Source organism: Diuraphis noxia, unplaced genomic scaffold, assembly GCF_037042655.1.
Source record: "Diuraphis noxia isolate RWA-SAM2 unplaced genomic scaffold, SU_Dnox_SAM2 contig0002, whole genome shotgun sequence".
NCBI classification, from domain to species: Eukaryota; Metazoa; Arthropoda; class Insecta; order Hemiptera; family Aphididae; genus Diuraphis; species Diuraphis noxia.
The window spans coordinates 66633496-66660617 of NW_028301712.1; the positions used below are offsets into that span (position 1 = coordinate 66633496).

Genomic DNA, 27122 nt, shown 5'->3' on the forward strand with positions numbered 1-27122 from the left:
ATATAGGTACCTACCTACATAAAATAAATTAAATATTATTTTAATAATTGGTAACTGCACATTTATGTGCTACAATATTATAATATTCTATACAAAAACACACGCCAACGCCAATAGAAAGAGGTATAGCTGACATAACACTATACATATATATATATATATATATATATATATATATTATATTAGGTATAATGAGTAAATCTAAATTTTTAATTTTATAAAGAATTTTTGCCATATTTCATTTGTAGTGTTTACTACGTAATCGAAAATGATTGTGTAAGCGTAAGTTTAATTCCAAGAACATCGACGGATCGACGTATAATATAATATAAAATTATATATTAATATCCATGATAATTTACTATGAAATTCAAACGTGAGAAAAATGTACTGTTTGGCAGAAAAATTCACGCATATTATGCGATATAGAATATTATAATGTATAATGTATAATTTATGGTTGACTTGTCTTGTAGGGTAAAATATTTCAATACGCGTGACACCATTTTCATATCTATGAAAATTTTCATATGGACTACGATTAAAAAATTCAAGGACGGATTGGGATTCAAATTCGGCGATCAGAGAAAATTTCATGTGACCGCGACCGATTCAGTATTTATTAACAACATAAATAAATATTTATTAATGTTTTTATAGTTGTTATACCTATGAATTCACGCGTGTAAAATAAAACATCCACATAATCCAATAGCAATCCAATAATAAAATGACTGACTTACAAATTACGATTCTTTTAAGTATTTTCTATATTTTTTTTTAATGGAATATTCAAGCCAATTAGTGGAGTAGTTTTTAATCAATGTTACCCTTACCCTGCAGTTGTTGACCGCAGGTATAATAAAAGAAAATGAATATTAAGAATTATTGATTACAGTACAGTTTTTTTTTGTTGAAAATTCGATAATTTATTGACGAATCAAACAAGTTTCGTGACCAAAATAATTATTTAATTCTAACCTTATAATGGCTTTACAGGTATGACTTTCTTATTCATCATAGTGTCCTTGTTTATCCCACGTGTATCACATTTAGAAAACACACGCTTATAGAAAAACCCGCCACATTTGTATTATATGCTATAAAGCGAAACGAAAGCCATATTATTTGATATATTTTTCCACTATTATTTAACGTATAACACTTTTTTTTTTTTATAGATTTTAGATTTTCTAAGCGAAGTGTTGACCGTTTGAAGTTATAGTATCTAAGTAGTGGTATGAAAATTGAGCGTTGACGACACAGACAAATAGACAATAACTGCACTAATGAACTGATTTTTATAGCAATCTGCGGAAAATAAACTTCAAAGATATATTATTATTAACCAATAAACACACACACAGATGTGTTTAACCTGTGAATAATGCCACCGATAATTTCTAGTTTAGTAATTATAGTATTTTATGTGATATATTTATATAAATCGTAGGTATACTCATAGGCGCAACTAGAGGCCGATCACTGGGGGTGCTAAAATTATGCAGAGGACACAGACTCGTGGGGGCATAGCCCTCACACCCCCAAACACCTACCATACAACAATTTTATAATTATTATAATCATTCCAATCCACACTATAAAACCATAAGTACACTAATATTTAAGTATAAAAGCTATAGTACACCGTATACCTTATAAATACATTAGGTGTAGTATATAATTGTTTAAGTGATAAAAATAATAATAAAGTTTAAACTGAATATATACATATATGTATTATACATAATAATATTATTTTATACTAATAATAATTTTCTATTCTTAGTAGAATACTTTTCTAGTATTTCTTCAGAATTAATTTTGTTAACAATGTCTCTTTCGATGTTTAAAATTGATAAATTTGTGAACCGCTGTTGTTCCATACTTGCTCTTAGTCAGTTTTTTAAACGACACATCGATGAGAAGCTTCTCTGTTACCTAAAACCTTCATATCTTTAAATGACATTAAAATTACTGCTGATTGAAGAATTTATTACCTATCTATGATTGCAACGATATAAATATATAATATAATATTATATTATATTATAGAATTATTATATTCTTAATTCTACAATAATTGTATATTTTAAATAAATACCTAATATATGATATAACTATAATCATCACAACCAATTTGTGTTTCTCCTAATAAACGTCAAATACAAAAAAAAACAACATTTTTTTCATGATTTTTAAATTTTTAGTGGTTTTGGCGTGGGGGTGCTAAATAAAAAGCTGGAGGTGCTTCAGAACCACCAAGCACCCCCCTAGTTGCGCCTATGGGTATACTTCACAGATTCTATAGTATGTATTATAACTAGGTCAATGGTTGTATATTATAATAACACACTAAATATATGCGTTTTCAGCTGTAGTCGATGCAAGTCGCTCTATTTCAATAGAGATTGCCCTAAGTTTCATATATTTTAATAATTTAATCACAATATAACATTAAACGACTATACGATCTTTAATTTTACCTATATAGATACAACCGGTGCATCCACTGTGTTGGTTTTTGGCATTAAAATTTCGCTCTAGAAACCACACTGAAGAGTTCGCACGAGCATTTAAACGTAACAATAAATTATGCACGAGCGCGCGTGTACCGAATACTGTACCGCGGTATATATTATGTCGGTATGTTAATATTGGATGTATGTCTCGTGTAGTTAACGTGAGCTAGGTAATCATACGTACCTATTCATATACAATGGAAAGCGGAAGTAGGTACTTCCGAAAACTTTTAAACACAACCGCCGCCGCCGCCGCCGCTACCTACCTATATATAATATGTATACGCGTCGGGTAAATGTTGAAAGACGACGCGCATTATATTATATATAGTCTGATTAGCGTCTTAAGCGACTTTATCATCCGGATGCGTGTGCATTATATTGTATCGGTAAAAACTAAAAATAAACAATTCCGGCAAAGGCGTATAGCAGCAGCAGTCATAATATTAACGTATTTGCAGCATATACCTATATTACATACCCCCGTTCAGCTGTGTACGTGCGTATATGCGTATACTGCACTTATTTGCGTGCGGATATACATTCATTGCAGCACGCGTTATTACATATATTACATAATACGATCTAGACACACACACACACACACACGTCATACTGTATAGGTAAGTATTATATCCGCACGTGTCTGCGTACACACACGTCACACACAAGACTTCGGTGATAAAAACAGACGATCGCGCGGGGGGGAAGTGTTGCCTATATATATATATATATATATATATATATATTTATTGCAAGTACACAGATAGCAATATTACGGCGGGTTATGCTTCCGCCGCCGAGTGTATAATATGTAAGACGACCGTGTCGACACGTCGTCGGAATGTCTGTTGGGAGTTTTCATTAAGGACCCGGCGGAATATAAAAGGGCGACACAATATCATATATATATATATATACAATATACACGACGATGGCCCCGTTACAACGTCGTTGGCCAATTTTCGTAAACGTTTTGTGTTTCGTCGTGCCCGTTATGCTCACTTGGTATTACTACGACGACTGCTATACTGCTGCTACTACTTTTATATACTACTATAACACTATATACTAATACTTCGCTGTGATATTATAATATATATATACATATGGTGGCATCGGCGAAATTGCGCGGCGCCACCGAGTAAGTTCGACACACGTGTCCGTAACAACATTTATTGCGATTATTAAATCGACCGCCGCCAAAGATATCATATAGAAGCTGCGGACACAATCGATCAAAGAATGTGTATGTTTGTGAGTATAGCCCATATTCAAAAATTGAATTTAAAATGAAAGAATTCATAATAATTAACAATGTAGGTATACTATCTATATACCGTGATATACGAGTTAGAAACGAGAAATGGTTGGTGCTGAGTATTGAACAAACAAAATAACGATTGGAACGGAAATGCAGAGCCGCAGAGGTACTTATATTTCATCAATTTAGTGTTTGCAAATTTTCATACTGTCTTAAATAAGCGATTAAATATCGGACAATTTGTATCAGCTTTAGTACTAAAATATATATCATAAAGTCCTACTCCTACTTCTTCTTTGTACACCTCTAAAAATGTAAATAAAAGTCTAATAGTCGAATAAAATGTTTTTATCGACAACGCTAATAGGTATTCAAAATGTTCACGTGTGTATGCATATAATATGGTGTAGATACTATTATGTTTTCAACTATAGATGTACATTTAGACATTTAGTGATTTACGGTCGACAGCTATGTTTTACGATTTAAATTTGCTAGTTGACGAAAATTCGCGAGTGTGTATATTATATTAGCCTGACGCCACAAACGAACCCTTCAGCAATATTTTCAACTTACGTGAATGCATTATTTACACACCTCATCGGAATAAACGGACGAATCGACCGAAATAATGACAACGGATGAAAAATGGACTTTCCAGAGTGGCTATCTCGTCAGATTTTTTTCCATATATACTCGCGGTGGAGTTCGTATCCGACAGTTGAAAACTACGCATATCTCGTTATGTATATGTATATATATATTCGACTATATACGAGTATAACTATTTACAGATGTGTAAAAAATTCTGAAAAAAAATATAGAATAATTAAATTTTATTTCAAGCACAAAGCCCATATACGTCTTTACCTGTAAATACCATATATATACAAGAAACAACTGAGATGTAATATACGATTAATAAAATGTTTTTTCAATAAAAAAAAACAACGACTTAATGTATTTAAATAAAATGTATTCTTATACACTGCACACGGTCGCCGGTTTCTTTTTTTTTTTTAAATAAATTATTACCGCCGACACAATCTATTTTAACTTGGCGTATTCAATGTTAATTGACTTTTATAATGTTATTTTGTGTCACTCTTTACGACTAGAACAGGTTTCGAATACAGTTTTGATAAAATCGTCCATACATGAAGATAATGTTCAAGTACGATTTATTAAGTCATTTGTTATGTTAGTAATAAAAAATAATTACTTTTGTAAACAAACTTTTTTTTTTTTTTTGTGGACTTCAAAATACCATTAAAATATAATTGTGCACAGGTACTAAACAATTCTTTATTTCTCTTAAATTCATTAAATATTTCTTTAATAAAAAAACTTATCTCCGTCCATATAATGTATATTAGTTAATAATTGACACTTTGTTTTTTATCATCGCTTTTTCAGATTTAATTAGTTTTTATTGCAATGCCAAGTGGATGTTTGCGGTTAGATATAGTTTGAAATCGCTGCTGCAGCGCTATGGCGACAGTAATTCTCCCGTTGAAATATATCTTTCAAAAGATCCCATCGGCATGAGTATTATACAATATAATATCGCGAATGAGGGAGGAGAATGCTTGTGAATTAATAATATATATCATTCACGTGGTCGTAATGGCTGCAACGATTTTCGCGCTTGGGCGGCGGCAATCACGTGATAATAATAATATATCGATACAACTGGCGACAGCAACATATAACCAGTCGAAAACATTGGTCATTGGCATATATATATATATATGTAATACTGTACACTACCATATAACATATACCGAGCGTATATAAACAGTACGTTATACATACTGCACCGAAACCGAACTATATAAACGCAGAACGGTTGTTTTTATTTCGTTTTCTCTCTTTCTCTCTCTCTCTCTGCAAAATCGGTTATACAACACACACACACACACACACACACACACTTACAAAATGTGTGTGTGTGTGTGTGCGTAGAGGGGTTGAGTGTATAACGTCTACTCACCCTTCTCCCACGCAGCAACAGCCAGCATTGTATGCGCGATACGGTCCGGGTGAAGGTTCGCTTATCGATTTTCGCGAGCATTATATATACACGATTTTCAGAGTCGGCAGCGGAGGTGGTAGTGGTGGTATAAACCGAGAACGCGTTTCTCTTGGGCCAGCTGCGGTAAGAGAAGTAGTGTCCCCCGCAGCGAGACGTGAGGGAGAGCTTCGAAGGGTCGAAGAGGGGGTTGCGTTCTTCTTCTAACTTCTTCTTCTTCTTCTTCTTACATATACAATAATGTGTTCGTATATATATTATGCGCACCAGTGTACGCGGGTCGCCCAAGATTCACGTGCGCTCAGAAGTTTAGCCGGATACGGATGTTGATATAGAGGAGAGGGATCGGGGAACCGTTGTATATATACATCTATATCCTAGGAAAGAGAGAGAGGTGAAAGAGATGAGGAAGACTGAGACGGAGAGGGAAAGCAGCAGTGAGGACTTCATCTCGGTTGTGTATGGCCCCGGCGGGTTGGCGGGCGGTTGGGCGGTCTTGGCCGACTCCCGGGCACGACGCCGTATCACACATCATTGCGCACCCGAGGGATTTAGGTGGTGCACGGCCCGCTGCTATCTTAATGCTTTTCCGAAAAGCTTTTCGCCCCATTCCCACTGCGGCAGCAACTCGCCGACGACCCGCGGAGGGACGTAATTGCAGCCAGCGCTCGCGATTTCTCTCTTCCTCTCTCATTCTCTACCTCTCTCTCTCTCTCTCACTCTCTCTTTCTCTCCACCCGCCGAGTTTCCTCTAGCGAAACAACAACAGTAATAATAATAGTAATAATATACAGTTACATATAATATTATATATCTATACACACGACGACGACGCCTTGTGCAGTTGTGCGCCTATGGCCCAAACTCGAGAGATTATTACTATTGCCGTATATATATATATATATATATATGATCGACCCCACGTGAGGTGTGCGACACGTGTTTCTATATATATATATATATATATACCCTTGAGCTTAGTTGTATTCTTATAAATACACAGATATGTATAAGCATATATAAGATATTTGCCATATTTATTGTACCTACTGCAGCAGCTGCGACTTCTGCTGGTAGCTTGCTGCAATACATTATATTATAATATTATATAGTATTGTCACGGATATCGCACTGCGTAGAAGCTTTAATTTAAATATAGTGTATGTTTTTCGACTGTGTCTATGCGATATGAGCATATGCGTAAAGGCCACGAGTCGTGTACGACTCATTCTTAAGACAGATAATTTTAACCATATATATTATATATATGTGTGCTAATGAAGGTATCATAATAAATTATTTAGAGAATTAAACTATAAACTTTCGTACATATATCAGCACATACAACAGTACAGCAATACATCAGCCCTCCATCAACCATATTATTTTACATACATTCGCAATCACTGCCTACTATCAATGTTTAATATTAAAGTTTATTCTCGTGCATGATACACAAATTGTAATAACAGTACATAAAACAAATATTATATCATGGTCGCTTTATTGGGTTGAAGATATGAAATTTCAGTTATCTTATTATGTATTTAAGTCTACAAAGAATTTTTTTCTTCCAAAACGTTTGAATCGAACCTTCAAAAAACCGTTTGGTCCTTAATGTTGAATACAAATACTTGTTCTCGTGATATCGGAATTTGGATTACGTATCGGTTAACTCATTGTACCTAGGTATATAAATATTAATGCGTGTTCCTATAAAGTGCATTTTTTTTTTTTTTTAATTAACTCACATATTTAGTTTCGATCCTTAGTTATTATATGCATATTATAGATCAAGTACGAATGATAGGAATAGGTACATGTTATTATTTATTATTTATATTATCATTGAATCTATACAGGTGTACGTTTTTCGACGAGAAAATTCATTCCCACGAAAGACCCGCCGCGGTATTATATTACGACGGTAAAGTTTTTCTACTTTCATTTCTTTTAACCGACGCCGTTAGTACCGTCTGATACCGCATTCCGAAAAATCTCCATATAAATGAGATTTCCCAAATGGCCGCGTTTTCTAATGCATCGTTTTTATAACGCGCGCAAAGTTAAACGATTCGTAAAATAAGCTCGAGACCGACGCGTTCTCTTCTACGTCGACCTATATATATTATAGTATATATAATATATACGTATATATAGATTGTACACGCGCAGTTTTAAACTTATGTGTACTTTAAATAGTGTATGCTTAAAAATAATAATAATATATAGGTAAGTACTTGAATATATCTCGTTGGGATTTTCTATTAGGCCAAATGCCGTTTATTCTCAGATCTCAGATACCACGCGCTGTGAAAGTCGATTCAGATCACGTTAACCGTTCTTATTTTTTTATATATTTTATTTTTTCGTTCAAATAATTTTAAACCAAACTTTTCCGATGGCTTAGGTATTACTCGCGATACAAACGTATATTATAGCGTGGCACAATGCGTGATCATATATATATATATATATATACGCGTGTATGAATTCACATATTTATCTTGTATTATAATAATAATATCGTGAGTGCACAAAGTAATACCATATGATTTTTGTCTCGTATCGATATACGCGCGATTTCACCAAACACAATTCATTGTTTTTCACGTAATAACCCATAAGTGTATTAAACTACTATATATATAAAGATAAAACTACTCGATCTGATATAAATCTCTGTACTCGACACAATTTTATACAATTTGATGCATAAAGGTACTTTATGAACAACAACATTATATATTATGGATACGTGCATATAATATATAGTATATACTATTGTGTATATAGAATATCAGACCAGACAGATAGATAATATTAAGTATACCTGCACTTCAGTTGTGAACATCAATAATATAATACATAATATTGCTATTATTAATGCGCATTATATCATTTTATTTTCAAACAACTGTCTTAAAACACGTCATAAATTTAAATTTAAATTTTTTAATGACAACGCTAAATGTTTTTTTATTTACAGAAATGAACAGTTTGAACATTTACACGTGTGTATCGGGTCACATGGATAGTACGTTATACGCATTTATCTACTCACGTTTGAATATGAAATCATATCGGATTATTGAGGCACAACATCAATATAGATGATAGCATAATAGTGTTAAATTTTACTCTGGGTTACAAGACGTATAATAAATTATTATGCTTATAATCGACAGAAGACAAGGCTATACGTTGTCGTCCAAGTACTATAAGCTATACAATATTGAACAAAATTCCATCGGATAATACGAAACGATTTAGGTCAAACGTAAATCATTTACTGACATCTGAGGCAACAAAATAGGAATCCCGTGACCACTTAAATTAGTCAACCCGTATCTAATATAAAACACATTTTTGGGAAAATCATTGTTCGAAACGGATCCAAGTGATTTATGTGTTTCAAAATCAGGTCAACCATGTTGGGTTTAAGTGGCTTACCGACGATTTTACAATGATATATAATAATCTAACAACAAGTCACAAAAGTCATTGCATTTAAAAAACGATTTTCGGCTATCGTTGTTTCCATATTACGAGTATTAATATTTTTTCTTTTTATTACTAATATTATTTTATGGCTTAATTTGTTCCACAAACGCGTTCAAGTGAGCCTACACAAAAATTAAATATATAATATTGAAAAATGACGTATTGTATTGTATTGATAAACATATCATAACCAATAATAATTTATAATAATTTAATGATTTCTGATACAATAATCAACAAACTTAAAATACAATATCATTTATTACTTATTACTTATTACTTACTAGTATTTTATATTTTCATGTTAATTTAATATGTAGATAATGAGCTCACTGTCATGCAAATAAAAAAAAACCTAATTAAATTAAATTAAATATAACTCAGAACATCCAAACTGAACTATATTCTACAAAAAAAATATATATATAGAATTTATTAGGGTACCTTTACACATCGGCATTGCTGCCTACTGGCAACAATAGATAGCCGATAAGTCAGCAGACAAAGCAGCTAAAACCATCTTGCATCCAACAATCACTGACATACCAGCAACGACATAAATATATCCATTAGAAACAAAATAAATACGACATGACAAAGTTACTAGGATTCTGTTCCACCTTCCAACAAATTAAAAAAAAATCAAAAAATGCACCCAGAAGTGGCACCATCTGAATAATTTAAACAGACGACAAGAAGTCACTCTAGCCAGAGTGAGAATTGGACATTCCTTTCTTACCCATTAATTTTTAATCAGTAAAGATCCACCACCCATATGCAATAAATGCCAAGAAGATCTTCAAAACATCCAAAATACCTTATTAATAGGTACCCAACAACTTAGAAGAAGCTCTCCATGAAGACAACACCATAAAAATCTTAAATTTTCTCACACAAATTAACATTGTTAGTAATCTTTAACTAACATGTATTCATAATTTAAGACTATTGTAACTTTTGAATTTTAATTATTATTTATAAAATTTAATATATACACAAGGCTTATATGTAATAACCTTAATTGTTGAAGCCCCTTTTCTCTTTCAATAAAAAAAACCTAATTATACATATTATCAGTAAATGGGACACACAGAAAGATTTTCAGAACAAAAAAGAACAATTAAAAGCCCTGCAGGATTTGGTACTAAAATTCAAAAGTGGGAATGGCAGGATTCTGTACCTAATAGGTATTATTGATTACAAACACTGTAGCTTGCATTTATAGTAAAAAATGATTGCCGATCGGTGTAATATGATACATTCGAATTTAATTTTATTCGGATTTGTTTATTTATGATATAAGTATCAACGTAAACAAAATTATATATTGTTGTGATATTTGATAAAAATATAAAGAGATATTAGCGATATTTAATAAGAGTTATTAGTTATTACACTTTTTAATTATTATCCACTTAAATACGCTTCGTAAATATAAAGAGTGATTTATTCCAAACATTGATCTATATAGTAGGTACATGTGTTAAGAAATAATACCGCACTTCAATACTACTTAATACACTTAGGCACTGATTATAATACTGTTAAACTGTTTACTACAAACTTTTTGCCTCTCGTAAATCGATATTAAACTGTTGTATAAAAAAACCGTTTTTGTCTCGTCGTAGCTCGGCAGATCACTTAGTTTTATATTACAATGTTTATTAAGACATTTGGGATGTGGATTGACCTTTAAAAGCATTACAATCAATAAGCACTTTTTTTTCGGCTCACCTCGTTTTAAACGAGATTTCAACTTGACCTCCATTCACACACACACCCCTTGCGCACCCTCACAGAATTGTACACAATTATATATTTTAACGCATCATTGTATAAATTACGTGCAGACACAAGCACAGCCTGGTATACTATATCACTCCGTATACTCGGGTAACAAATAACAATAATATATTATCATATAAATATATACTTCGATATATTACAATATGTGTGCATAAAATTTGATTGTTTAGGGCATGTATACAACTGTTTTGCAATCTGTATAATAGTACCTACATATATATATATACGAAATATATAAATACTTATACATATAACAGTTTTGTATAAAAATAATTGAACAAAAAAAAAAGTTAGAAAAGCTCACTCTGCGGGCGTACTAAATGCCAGGTTTCCAAACTTATTTTAATGTACAAAACATTTGACTATAATTTCGAACACGATTTAAAAAGATTTTGATAACCTTAAGAATATTTTGGTACCTAAAGCACATATTTTTTTTACACAGAATTTTTTTTTAAAAATATTTATGTACCTAATTCAAAATTCAAATGAGTATAGTTTCTTGATTATTAAAATGTTTGTACTAAGATAATAGTTCTTCAAATAGTTTTTCCAAAAATATACAAAATAGCTGACGTAATATTGCAACTAATGCAACTAGTATCTATATTATTATACTTGGGCATTTTGATTAATTATTAGGTAATGTAAATGGATTAATATAAATGGCTAAAATCTTCGAATCACCATAGCCCCCATATAAGATACCTATATAATATAATACCATGGACGTTTTAGCCATAAAAATCAAAATCTACTAGTACAAATGTTGATTCTGATACGTTAAATTTTTCAGAAAAAATATGAAGTTGAAAAGCAGGATTATCATTAGAAAAACTGCTGGATTTTGTATATATTTAGGATATTCCTCTTATGCAGTACAAAAAAATTTCAAGAATTTGAAAATATGGTCTTTAGACCTTAAGTATACATACAATTTTTCAAAATTTTAATTTTAAACAACTGCATACTTGGTGAATCTTTATATCTCTGCATATAGAAGGGCGAAGGGTTATTTGTTCAAAAATTATGTGTACGAATGAAAAGTGTTCAAATTTTATATGTTAGAAAATTTTAATGTTCGAATATTATGTGTGAATGAGTGTATCTAAAACTGAACTTTTTTGGAAATCTTTATTTTTTGGATGCCAATATTGATTTAGGTATCAAAGGCACAACATATAGGTACAATGTTCACCTGCACACATGTTCCGATACGAATAAAATGTAATCTCGATTATCCGATATTGTTGTAGTCATTAGAATGATGACTACGAATTTCTATAATATACATACAATATGGCTGGTCTTCGCACGATCATAAAAGCACACCTATTATCTGGCTATTAACAAATTATTAGGTACATTATATATCTATATCTGTGACTATGACCGATATTTGTATACTCGTAATTATGTTCAAATAGGAAAATATAAAATTCGTGCATAATACTATTCGAACACAAGTCCATTCGAACAGATTTGTTTGAACACTCTTTATTCGAAAACAATTCATTCGAACACTCGACTAGTTCCCATGTAGAAGAAACTTTTACTATAGGTATCGTATCGCTTGTAGTTTATCTTGTCTAGGACTATATCACATTATTTTAACTCGCGTATTTCATTACACACGTCATGTATATATAATATCATATTATATATTATTTATGGTCGTATACTAACATAATGCGCATAAATACGCTCACTTGCAAGAAAATGTTATATTATTATATTGAATAATATTATATTCAAAAGAAAACGCCCGAAACAAAGGGATGAACCTTTATTATACCCTCGCTTGCACGTATATATAATATAATACATATATACATATTATACGCGTGGGTTTTATACATTTTTTCTCTACGCGAGTTGTATGTCTAAAAGGACTCTGCGCTATTTCTCCACCTCCACACTTCCTCCACCACCACCACATCCGTACTTCCATCGCGGCGTAGTATCTGTGTACACATAATAATGTATACGTATATATATATATATATATTTATGTATACGTAGGATACGCGAACCGTCACTATTATAACTTACTGTTGTGCCCTGTAGGAAAAATAAGTTATTCTGGCAATACCAAACGGCAGTTTGTTTTAACGGCCTCAGTTTTCCCGGGTTTATCCCCGTCTGAATACAAATGGCTAAGAATGTATATATATAAATATATACTCGTCGGGCGTTTCCTCCTTTCTTTTTTTCCACGCCACTCTTCGCCCCACTCCCACCCACGTCACCGGTCAAAGGTCCCGCAGCTCGTTCGCTTCCGCCGCCCGGAGGGTTATTTCCTCTCTCGGGTTCTTTTTTCTTTTTTTTTTTTTTTTAACTCTTAAATATATTTCTTTCCGAATTTCCCGTCGGGTCCGCCGAGCTGCTCCGTTACTCTTGCGCGCCGCCGTCGTGTACCATTTTTTCTCTTATTTTCCCGTTCACCCGCCGCTTGCCATTACAGTGGGCAGAGTCGGCAGCTACGCGCGTTTCATTCCTGCCACGTAACGCTGTTAAATCGCCATGCGGAATCCAATTCCTGAACCGGGGAGAATAAAAAAGGGGCGAGGACGGACGGAGTGGAACGGGTACGATGGCAGGCCGTAAGAGGGAGAGTGGTCTAGTATAGGGTTAGGCGGGGAGGGGGGGAGAAGTGGAAAAAACACGTGGAAACGAACCTACGAGGAGAGAAAAAGCGATAAAAATAATTCACGTATTTCTTAGCGGGCTTGTTTTTGCCGCCGCTCAGATAAACCTATGTTATATTATTATAGGTACAATGTACATCTATATATATATATGAATGAACCGATGTGGAAATTGCCTTCCCTGCAGCTCCGCACACGCATCATCGACTTACCAATAGCTACTTGTGCACCAACACAGGCACGCCGCCGTCACCGATACTCCAGCTGCAAAAAAAGCAAAAGAAAAAAAACTGGCTTTTCGCAATTATTTTTCGTTATATATTTTTATTTTTTTATTTTTTCCGTTGAAAAACTATTTCGATCAAATGGTCCGATCGGTGAAATGGCTGTCTGGAGACGTTTCGCTCAAGTTACAATAATATATTATATCGGATACAATCGAGATTCGCCGAAAATAAAATCCGACATCGCCTATCTACAATACACTGTATATACTTATATATAGGCAGTATGCGGATCGTTGGATAAGTTTTATTTTTTTACGTTTCGATTAAAACTACCTACGCCCTCTGCATAAAGTTTTTTTTTTTATATTTCTACCTCCGTTCGTGAATCACTATACACACTGCAGATTTCAGTAAAGATATAACGTGTAGCCATCATGTATGCTGCATACTATGTATAATAAATAAGTGTGATACGTAGGTGTTAGATTTACTATGGCGTTAAAGAATATTCAGTTTTAGACTCAAACATTCTGTAAGATGGCAAAATAAGATTATAAAATATTTCTAAAAGCCAATATTAACTAAGCCACACAATGTGTAGTGTATAATGTTCCGTTATATGCGGCGTTAGTAAAGTCACGTCGAGTGTTTTTAACTTAGTTTTATATAAAGACTTAAAAACGATTTTCTTTATTTATTTTGGCGTCGACTGCTGCAAGGTTGTTCGGTTCAAAATTATTTTCATTACTTTATTATTTCTCTGAGTCAACTTCGTTGATAAATCAGATGAGCATTATAAAGCTTTACTATAGTCGACTTTTTGTGCCAGAATATTAGCCTATTCCCCTTTTTTAGCAGATATATCGTATATTTATTAAGTATATAAAGCACATAAATATTATGAAGCTGCACAATATTCTGGGTTCAGTTATTATTATTTATACTATTTTGTCGCATTGTCAGTCTGTACTCTGTAGTAGCCATAGCCCATAGTTATATTAAACGTTGATGTGACTAGAGAATATGTTTTAATTTATGTATAATTATTTTAGAATATTATTATTGAATAATCGTAAAATAAACAAACAAATATAAAACAGAACAATAACGAATTGTATTTACTAACATTGTTCATATAAGTATTTTATTAATATTTTATCATCTTGGTACGACATGTATAAGATATATACCGAAGTTTGAAAAAATCATATATTTTGGATCATCCAATTACTTCCTATTCAGATCGACCAAAAAATTACAATTTTATATTATTTACTAGATATTCATAATAATAACGATAAAATATTGAACTGATATTTTAAACATTTTTTTGGATATTTAAAATATCAACTCTTATACAGTGCCAATTGTATATTATATATAGTTAATAATATATAAAACTATCAAATAATAGTAGATTATCCAATAATAAAAATAAAATAAAATAAATAAAGAATCAAGTTTTGTAGTCGTAATATAGTATTGTGGATAAAATGATATTAATATATTAAATAACAGCACGAATTGAAAACTGTAATAATTATTATTGGAATAAAATGAATGTATCTTATTTGTAGCGGCAAATCGATATTATATAGTAATATAATATATACCATGTGAGTTACATTTGGATATTACTTGGAAAATTATAAGTTATATTTTCGTTACAGCTTGTCAACATTGCCGTCATGATATGTAATTCAACGAAGAAAACGTCGAAAGTCTTAACGGCGTGATTGTTCGCGTTTAAACAAATATATATATATATATTTCGACAAGATACTCTGAAGTTGGATCGTAAATCGCTTAAAAACCGATTGCGACAAAAATGAAACGACTGCAGTGCTTATACTCGGATATTAAATTATGCTATAAATTTGTATTATAATATGCACACTGCAGGAGTCTACAAAATAAGGGATTGCAAGTTCGTGCGCAGTTGCATGTGTGTGTGTGTGTGTGTGTGTGTGTGTGTGTGTGTGTGTGTGTGCAATAAAATATGAAAGTACGGTTTGGCGAGTGAATGTATGGAATTACGAAAATGATCGTAATTTTTTATCGTCGATAATAATATAAAATCCCCAATTTCACGTTGTGTCGGATGATATATACACACGCACGAATTCTACCACCGTCGTCGTCGAGACGACTTTTTATTTTCAAAGGGGCGGCGGCGGAGGCGGTGCAGTAATATTGTTAAAATATATAAAATATTAATAATAATATATTGTGCGATTTTATTTAGGTAAAATGTTGTTCTGTCGGCGATTGGCCAACAACTCACTAATTCTTAGCTGCACACTCCTCCTATATATATACAGGGCGATTTTTTTATCATGAACCACTCATTATTTCAAAAAGTATCAATGTTTTTGGAAATATTTTTTTACAAAGTTTCATGTTGTTAAAAAAACAACGTTTTTATAAAAAAATTATATTTTTTAATATTTTTTATCCTTATAATTTTTTAAGTTTTTTACTTTTTTGAATGGCAACCTAGAGTTTTAATTTCATATTCCAAAGCAGAATATTTTTCTAAGTATTTTGATACGTAAAAGTCGAATTTTGGACGAGTAGTTTATGAGTTATAAGTATTTAAAGTTTAGATTGGCGGAGTGGAGTGGTACGGGGTTACCCCGCAAAATGTTTGTCCACTACTCCGCTTGTCTAAACTTTAAATACTTATAACTCATGAACTACTCGTCCAAAATTCGATTTTTACGTATCAAAATACTTAGAAAAATATTCTGCTTTGGAATATGAAATTAAAACTGTAGGTTGCCATTCAAAAAAGTAAAAAACTTAAAAAATTATAAGGATAAAAAATATTAAAAAATATAATTTTTTCATAAAAACGTTGTTTTTTTAACAATATGAAACTTTGTAAAAAAATATTTTAAAAAACATTGATACTTTTTGAAATAATGAGTGGTTCATGATAAAAAAATCACCCTGTATATATATATATATTCCACAGTAGTACGGGAAAACCGAAAGATTGTACAAGCCGGCGCCTATAGATCGCACAGTCGAAGAGTCGTACACGCATCGTGTCATATAATTTTATAATATACAACAGTCATGCGGGGATCTTTATATAATAATAATATGCAATTTATTATTACAATAAATCGTTTAATTTTTTTTTTCTGATCCTCCTCTCGTAGTGGATTTTTTTTTGTATTTTAATCTCGTCCACCGTCATACGGTTTACTGCTAGCAGCGCGCGCGTAATTTATTCGGGTCGCACGGATGCCTTTTATCGGCGACGCCTTTTTCGTTTTTCAGTTTCGTCTTTTCCCTCGCGCGCGCGTTTCTCTTTGCCGCCGCGCCACACGCAGTACATTGTATTATACATATATAATATCAAAACCGAAACGGCGGCGGCGTCTTATGACTTATATACGCGAGGCGACATGTATATTGCGTAGTAGGTAGGTACATACGAGGGGGAGAAAAAAAAACAATAAGAAAAACAAGACATCGGCCATTATAAAAACCGATAAAGAAAACAATGAAAACGTTTTTATACTTGGCACGATACGAGTATATATTATTATTATTTGTTTTATTATTATTATTGTTATTATTGCATTTTATATAATATTATGTAGGTAAATCCTCGGTGCTGCTGCACGTACTACATTACACTGCACATAATAGCCAATCCCCATCATTCCTATTTACGCGCACACATAATATAATATAATATTATGTGTAGGCGGTGAGTGTGTATTATCAAAATGAGTAACGCCTGTATGGTCGTTTACTGGGAATACAGAAGACAAAGTTATTAATTATTGATAAAAATTTACATCCGAGACTCATGTCATCTACCCCTGTGATCTCCATCGATTGATTTACGATCGGTGGCTCGGCACCGCAGTAAGTTTATAATTTCGTATGTATATTGGTATATATTACGTGATAGTCAGAGTGGCAAATCAAAAGCCTCTAATATTACGTGTCAATAAAGTATAATATGTCAAGTTATGTTGTATCAACGGCTGTATATTATGTTATACGAAGTATGTAGAAGGAGGAACAATATTAATTTTCGGACGTCTTTTTAATTTTTTGATTTTGTAATGCATTATGATATATCAATACAGAAAAATGTCCTGCACGCACATTTTTAAATAATTTATGAAAAACAGATCCTAACAACTAAAGCGAAAACCTATTATTTATTAAAAGTAAAACTAAATTACCCAAGGTATTCGCATATTTTGATATTTTAATTTTATTGCAAATTTTGAGGAATTGAAGCAAATATTATTATTTTGAGCTTATAATCTATCGATCACCGCATTCGTAATAATCTTTTTTGATCATGGCATGAAATATACACAGTAATTTGCTCATATTTTAATTTTTGGTTAATGTATATTTTCCCGCGGATAAACTTAAGATGTGGTTCTAAGTTGTAAGACATAGATACCACTTACTGAACAGCTGCACATAACCTAATTGGCAATTGCTTAATAAATCATATTATTATTATGATTTTTTTTTGTAATTTTCTAAATGGTTACATCAATATAATCAACAGATAATATATAGGTATAGTTATAATGGTATTCCAACACTGTATAATAAGATGCATTCAAATAATTTATGTTATTTGACGTTCTTTAGTGCAAAAACTTGTAATATCAAATCCGTAGTCTTTCCTTTCAACCAAATTACCTTTTACGATTTTAGCATTGAACCCTTGTGTATAGGATACACAATACACGGTGTATTTATATATATATATATATTATATATACTGTTTATCGAAAGACATAAGACTTCAAAATTATTATTTGATATATTCGCATGTACCATGTACGTATAATAATTGCGTTGTACATCAACTTTCATCGGTTCTGGTATTATAGGTCGTCCTCGACGAATCAGATTGCGACTCGTCCGGGCTTGTTATCTGTATTAAGACATCAGTTGAACTTCCTGAAAACATTTATGGAAACGATTTGGTAAGACGCCAGTGAATTTCAAGTCTATACGACTATAATATATATTACACAGTATATGCAGACCAACAGTTACACTTTGTTATATTAATACAATATAATGCCATTATTTTAGTACTCCTCACTGCGTCGCACACACGCTATTGTATTATACGGTAATTATCCGGGATAATTTATCTCACGTTTCAATTGAAAACCTATTGAAGATTTTGTTTTAACCCTTTTGAGGAATTACATTGTGCTCATTAGAATTCATGTGAAAACACGTCGTTAAAAAATACACAAAATACACAGTTCTATAGTTCCCACTTATATCCACTTATTTCTATAGTTCCCACTTGTGACTAAACGAGAAGTTGTTTTACATTGTAATGAGGTTAAGATAACAATAATCTTTAAAATATACATACAATAATATAAAAACAGTTGTTAAGTTTAGATTTAAACATAATATTAAAGTCATAAAACTATAGAATAATAGGACCCATTGACTGTGTAAATTAAAATGAATCTTAATTAATTTTTCTGTCATAATAAGAATTATTTGATGTCCGTGTAAAATTATCAACCAATAATATCATACACTTAAATAAAAAAATTAGTGATTACACTATATATGTACTACACACACATGTCCGATCAGAACATTTTGCGATTGATCTAAAACTTCAGCAGCTATAAAAGGCCATTCGTTTTCTCACATTTTTACACAAAGTTAATCTATTTATATATATATTTAAGTTATATAATATAACATTAGATTACATTATGTGCATTGGCAGGCCATGATTAATAATGGACGTTAAATTATTATGTGCAACGAAAATCTAAATATTTCAATCGCAGTATCTTCTACGATTCAAATCGAGATTTTATTACTAGTAGACTATCTAATCAAAACCTATAGTTATTTTTAAATTCTATGATATTAATATTTTGTTCAAATTACTTTATTGCTTTATATAGCATGTGATAAATTGCTTGTATCTTACATCTTACGACAATGTATTTATTAAGAAACATTGAAACAGAAACTGGTTTTAAAGTCAGAATTGAGTCATAGAAATTAGATTTGACACACCCCTCGCGCATCTAAACCTTTTGTAATCTATGTATACAGAATTTATTGTATACTATACATAAGACTACGTTATAATAATTCTACGTGGTATATGTGGTATGCATAAGGGGAATTGAGAGTATAAAAGTGGTCAAAAATATTATTCAGAGTGGCCCACCGTGTTTTCCGTTTACTATTTAGCTGGCCACACCCTTTGGTAGCTTATAAGTAATAATATAGGTAGATAATAGTAAGTATTTTGTATAATATATAAGTAGTCAGTTAAATTACCTTGGTTTCTATATATATTCACCTAGGTTTGTTTTTACAAGTCATACATTGATATTCACCTATATTATGCATTTTCTAAAAATTTCCATAACATTTGTTTTTAGAATCTTGTATCTGTTTTTTCACAATCTCAATACGATTATTTATTATCATGATAATATAAAAATATGTAGGACGACAAATACATGTACTTACCTACACGTATATGAGAATACCTTCATTTAAAGATATTCATGAAATACCATGTCCTAAGTAGTTACACGTATACAATTTGACTATTAATTATTTATTTAATATTTATTATTTGAAGATGTTGATAGCAATTACAATCTGAGATATTTTTCTTCGAATTTTCGTGAAAATATAACAATATAAATACTAATAATTTAAAATTCAAAGCTTTGTACAAGTGAAGACTGAAATGTTTTTAAGATCAAAATCGTCAAACGAGTTAAATTGTATTAATTATGTAGAATCATTACAGTTGCAATATTAAACAACGCAAATCCATAATGTCTGAAAAGATTTTTGTGCAAGAAAATAATAATAGGTAATACAAACATTGCTGCAGGACGTCGTGCGGCGGTGGCGCCGGGAGGAGTACAACACGTCGACGGTGGTATTATAGTTTTCTACATACCTATTAGAAGTCGCATTATAATTTATAATAATGTATTTAATTGGGGAGAGGGATAGGAGTGGCTCGTTAGACTACTGCAGAGCATATAATATACACAATATGCATCACATACTTACAAGACGTACACTATCATCATTATCGTTATTATTATATCGTCATTATTTTTATTATTATTGTACGACGTCGAATCAGTATTGAAATGTTATATTTTTACGACCGGTAAACAGACGCCTGAGCGGTCGCCTCCCCGAGCTACGATCAAAAGAGAAAAGAAAAAACGCAGTTTATCATTGGCCGGTGACTTAACGACGTAATCACGCGTTGTCGTTAACGAGATTTACGCGCGTATTTTCGTTACCTGTACATAAAATAATAAGACAAACAACACGACCGCGCGAGCCACGACGACAGGACAACAATATAATCGCCGAATTAATTAGCATTAACGGCCCGTTAAGGTGACGTACTTTACGACTTTACGACCTACATATACACGATACACGTAACATAATATTTTAACGCCCCGTTCAGTATTCACCGGCGGGAAGGGCAGTTTACAACCCGTTGTATACCGCCGCCGTCATTGTTCTAAGTATACAACTATTCTATAATAATAATATTATAATCGTATACGACTTTTTATTTGTATAATGTCTCGTGTATATACGGACACGCAGGTATTCGAGAGCGCGTGCGTTTCGTCCGTTTTAATGAGCTCGTAATTATGCGCATTGCAGCGTGGCATACCCGCGGAGACTTTAACGACTCACTCGGCGGTTGCTGCAGCAGCAGACCGGGGGGCTAACTCTGCTGCTCCAAACGTACACACACGTGTTGATTTACCCATGACGAATACGACGAAATCATTTGAAATAAACGCTGCAGTAACGTGAAAAAGGTATTCTTCTATCGTTTCTCGAAATAAAGTGGAACCAGTAATGCGACTTCTGTACACACATACCTATATATATATATTCATATACTATTCTACCTAATTATTTCCTAAAGTTATGTCAGAACCTAACCTAATCTAAGATCACAACAAAATCTGACCAAAAGTTACGAAGCACTTTCTTCCATTTCTCATTTCCCACCGATACCCTGTATTTCCGTTCAAGATAATATCTGAAATCCCACTATGTTCCACGAAAATAATTCTGACATAGGTACATATAGTATCTGCCACGAATTAATATTTAAATTAAACAATATTATTACATGTACGAAAAAATAGAACTATCAACAATCGTATATTTGATTTCCATCATCACTGTGCTGTAAATGAATTATCTCAGATTTTTAAAATCAATTTTGATGGATATTCAGGATGTTGTACAAAAATAATGTTCATATAATACAAGTAGGCAGTGATAGGTATCATGTACGTACTATAATAGACTAATTCGATATTTATATTCGCTTTAACGAACTCTCCTGAAGTGTTATATTATATGCCATTGCAGTCTCGCGTCGAATTTTATAAGTTGTTTCAGTGCACCACGGAAAGAGATATTATATTTTATTCGGTGGGAAATTATATTTTAATACCAGCTTGTATTATATAGAAGTACGCGGAGTATAGCACGCATACATACATGTATACAGTGGGGTAATTATATTATAATATAACGACGACGGGGTGCGGGAGAAAAAGAAAAAAAACGTCTCGTGTACTATAGGGTATACAATACGATGTAGTAATAACAATAATATTATATTGTATCCGAGAAACATGGCCGGCGTGATTAATGAATGCGACCGGTGTGTGATACAATGGCCTCCGGACGGTGAGCGTGCGATGTCCCACGTCTACCTGCTGCAACTGCAGAGAATATATTATAATATTATATTGAGACGTAACTCTGGCGACGCGTCCTCTGAGGGTCGTGCGGAGACGTTATGATTTACTCGGATAGGGCCGCGACGAGTATCGTATTATTATGTATAGCAATATAATATGTACGTGGCACATTCCTCTCGCGTCCAAGCGGCCATTCGTTTTTATACGTATATACATATTATAATATGTACAATAAATTAAATGGGTAGGTGAATGTGATATATCATATTATACGCGGGCGACTTCTCGTACTTTGTTATATAATAATAATAATAACGATTTTGTTGCGTTGTCGCTCTCTTGTGTTATATACGTACGGCATATTGTATTATATCATATTATATTAAATACCTATTCTTATGGCCGAGACGAAAATTTTAAAGGGATTTATTTCGCGATAAATAAGACTATCCGCTGCTGCTGCTACGACGACCGGGTTTGTTGTGCTTTAAATCACAATATCGCGCAGTGTGTATAGCTATATATTATACTGCTGCAGCGTCAGCATTCAGCACCCGTCGCCTGTATATAGTATTACTATACACATTACAATGGCCTGCACCTATACATCTATATATGGTATACATATATATATGATGCGTATGACCGCGGCCTATGGTATACGCGCATGATGTGAGATCCTTTTGATCTCTTTATAATGTATACCTACCTACATATTGTTGTGCGCTCGTCCTTTTGATTTTCTTTTTAATATCATATTATATTATATATTTTTGATATAATACATTATGATAATGTCGTTTCTTTCTCGGGGTGATTTTTTTTTTTTTTTTAATCGAGTTCTAAACGGCTTGTGTGGACATGTTTATTGCGTTCGCATCGTTGTCGTCAGCTGTTTATCGTATAATAATAATATAACGCCGATACGCCGGTCGAATTAAAAATCGTTATACGCCGCCGCCCATCATGAGAACAAAAAAAAAAAAGAAAAGAAAAAACGCGAGAATAGACTATGGGCCGACGGCGCGCGGAAGGGGGACGTGGTCGGCACGCTGCTGTTGGCGCAGCGGTGCCGACGCCGCCTTTGCCGCCGCCGTCGCCGACTCGCTGCGGGCTGCATATTATATTATATACCTTAGGATCGTGTGACAAGAACGCGTACAGGTTTCCTTCACGTGTCTGTGCATGTGTGTGTAGGTATATATATAATATAATATATATTAAAAATATCACAAACGTACACGCCGCGTTTTACCCATAGGTACGATACACCTATTATATACATAGGTACATGTCGACATTATTCAGGACCCGCGGTGTACAGCCGGAGTCGTTCCCAAGGGTCGTTTTCACCCCATAGATGGTATCTGAGTTTTTTTTTTTCTTAATTTTTTGTCTTCTTAACAAAATAATAATAATCCATCGATGTATCCCGTTCCCGTGTATATTGTATACCTGGTGTACACGTGTATTCGTGTTGTATGCCGTCACTGGAAGACGTACCAGACACTGATGGCCCATAATAATAATATATTATTATAACACACACACGTGATGGTATATAACACATAAAGGGGACTAGAATAGTTGCATTAATATATACTATATGTATATCTATACACGCGACGATGTATACTACTACTATTATTATTATTATTATTATAGGTAGGTATATTACACTTCACAGCACACTATATGCTGCAACCGTATACGCCGCCAGATCGTGTAAACAGGGTACTTATAGACGTAAATGGCTAATTTTAACACGATTTTGTGTGAAGATTTAAAGCGATTTTATAGGCTACAGAATATATTTTTATTTTTATCAGGTGACCTTACTTACTTATATGTTCATATTTTTGTACACGCGACCAACGCCTATATATATGACAAATACGACACGTCAATACTATATGATATATTTTTAACGATTGAATTCATGCACTGCACTCGCAAAAGTATCTTTACTAGAGGCAATATTGATTGCGATGTAGAAGGAGGAATACAGTTAAACCATAATGGTCGCATTATAAAATAAAAAACTATAGCATCTTATACTGCACCTCAACCGCTTATAAAATTATGAAGTAAAAATATAAAATTAACAAATAAGTTAATCCTTATTCCATAGATGATAGATACTTACATTAAATTATATAGATATGGGTACCTCAGCACATGATTTAAATTAAACTATCTGTAATTCACTATTTGTATCATATTGATATTAAGTATTGTATTATTCATATTAAAAGTTCGAATTGAAAAGTGTACATCCACAGTATATAGATACGGCTCAGATCCAATGGAAATTGGATTGTATGCAAATCTAAGCGTTCAGCCTGAATAATGACAAATGTGTGTACCAAATATTTCTAACGTGTTTACAAAGTTTAAATATTAATAAATCAATACAAAATTAATCATCCTTTTTTACCTCGACCTAAATTTATACCAACCGGTTTTTTACAATTCGAGTACTTAGTGCTTATTTAGTACCTATTTATATTTTTCTATGATAATAAAACATTACAGTATAAATTACAGAACTTATTATTGGTTAATATAAATAAACTATATACATATAGAGTTGTATATTCTATGATTTTGTATGATTTTACCTTATTATAAGTTATTAGTTATTACTTCTTTTATTTATTTGATATGGACAAGTTTACTATATATCTAGGGATAAAATTTCTAAAATTCAGAACTCTTAGTGATTTAAAATAATTAGAATATATAATTGTAAATTGTAATATAATTCATATACCTACTTATATCAATAGGAACAAATTGTGTTCGAAATTTGGGGGAGAGGCTGAAGTTCAGATTCATATTGGACACTTTATTGACACTTATAAGTTATGAGTTATAATGTTGTGTATAGTGTATGAATGACATTAGTTTTTTTTTTTGGAGGGGAGGCTATACAAAGTTTAGAGTGCTTAGTCTCCCAGCCACCCTTATTTGTATCTATGCTTGTATCTATTAAAAACTATTTTGGCTGTTAATTTAAAATAATTATTTACAAAACCTAGTTTATAGAAGTTAGATCCTTTTCATAACAATCATTATTTATAATCATAACAATACAATTTGTTTTAAAAATATTAATCTTTTATCATCATTATTACTGGAATGATATTTGCGTCAAATGAATTTCTATTATTCTGTTGTACATTTGTTTAAATTCTGAAGGATCAATATAAGCTTCTATAAGTTATACTAGATTATAATAATTAATAAGTATAAATAATTTCATGTTTAATATAATATTAGGTAGGTAATAATAAACAGGAAGTACCTACATATTATTATGCTGGAAAATATCACTAAATACGAATCAGAATTAGTAATACAATTTAATTTTCAATAAATATACCACGCAAAAAAGTTTATTAATCAATTATTAAATTTTTTAAAGCTGATCGAACTTTATCTACAGTGTTTTCTTTAATAACATAAACGAAAATGACAATTACAACAATATATTAAATCTTGCATACGGATAGTGGCGAAAAAAAGAATGTTTACTGTTTAGATAATAAAGTACTTGTACCTTATAGACTAAATAAGGAATGTAAGATTGTAGTTCCTGTTTCAAATATATAGAGATTTACTAGTAAGATACAGTCAAGAAAAATAAAAATATATTTGAGATTCATTTATTGAAAAAGTAATGTGTATTTATATATTATAATAAATTAATAAAGATCAGCAGCTTTTCAAGTGCGGTAAAATGTTGCAGGGACGCCCGGAGGGAGGGGTCAGTAGGGGCCATCGCTCTCGCTGAGATTTTTTGTGTCCGTTACAAAACTTGAAGGTTTTTTTTACATAAATCTGGTCTTGGGTTTTCAGCGACTATTAGAAAATCTTTGTACCTAACAACTCATGTAGGAGGTATTTAATCGTAAAAAAAAAATATTATGATTAACGATTATTTTCAATGACTGAGTCACTTTTGAGTGGTTCCTACAGATTGTCTGTTATCACAAATGAGTCAAAGTAATTAAAAATAGTTGATCTCACTTATTGCCGAAATCGGTGAATACACGAGTTATGTTATACGAATCGGGTATAAAATAGGTTAATTTATTTACTTCAAACTTTTTGTAACTTTTTGAATAAAATACGATGTAAATTCAAACAAATGAAGTTGTTTTTTGTTTAAACTTTATTATGTTTTTTCTTATAAATATTTGAACTAATAGTATAATTTTCTTTTAACTTAAATTAGTTTTAAGTAAAAAAAAATTATTAATGATAGTATTGCAAAATATGAGTACTTGAAAGATGTAGTGGTAAATCTTCTCATAAGTATTTAGGTAGGTACTTTTTTGCCCCCTGA

General features: G+C 32.1%; 1 long non-coding RNA gene across 1 annotated transcript in view; it reads right to left on the reverse strand.

The window, feature by feature from the left end:
* LOC149058815 (uncharacterized) overlaps positions 1-27122 on the reverse strand; it is a 136487-nt gene that overhangs the window by 64450 nt on the left and 44915 nt on the right. The gene's annotated exons all lie outside the window — the stretch shown is intronic.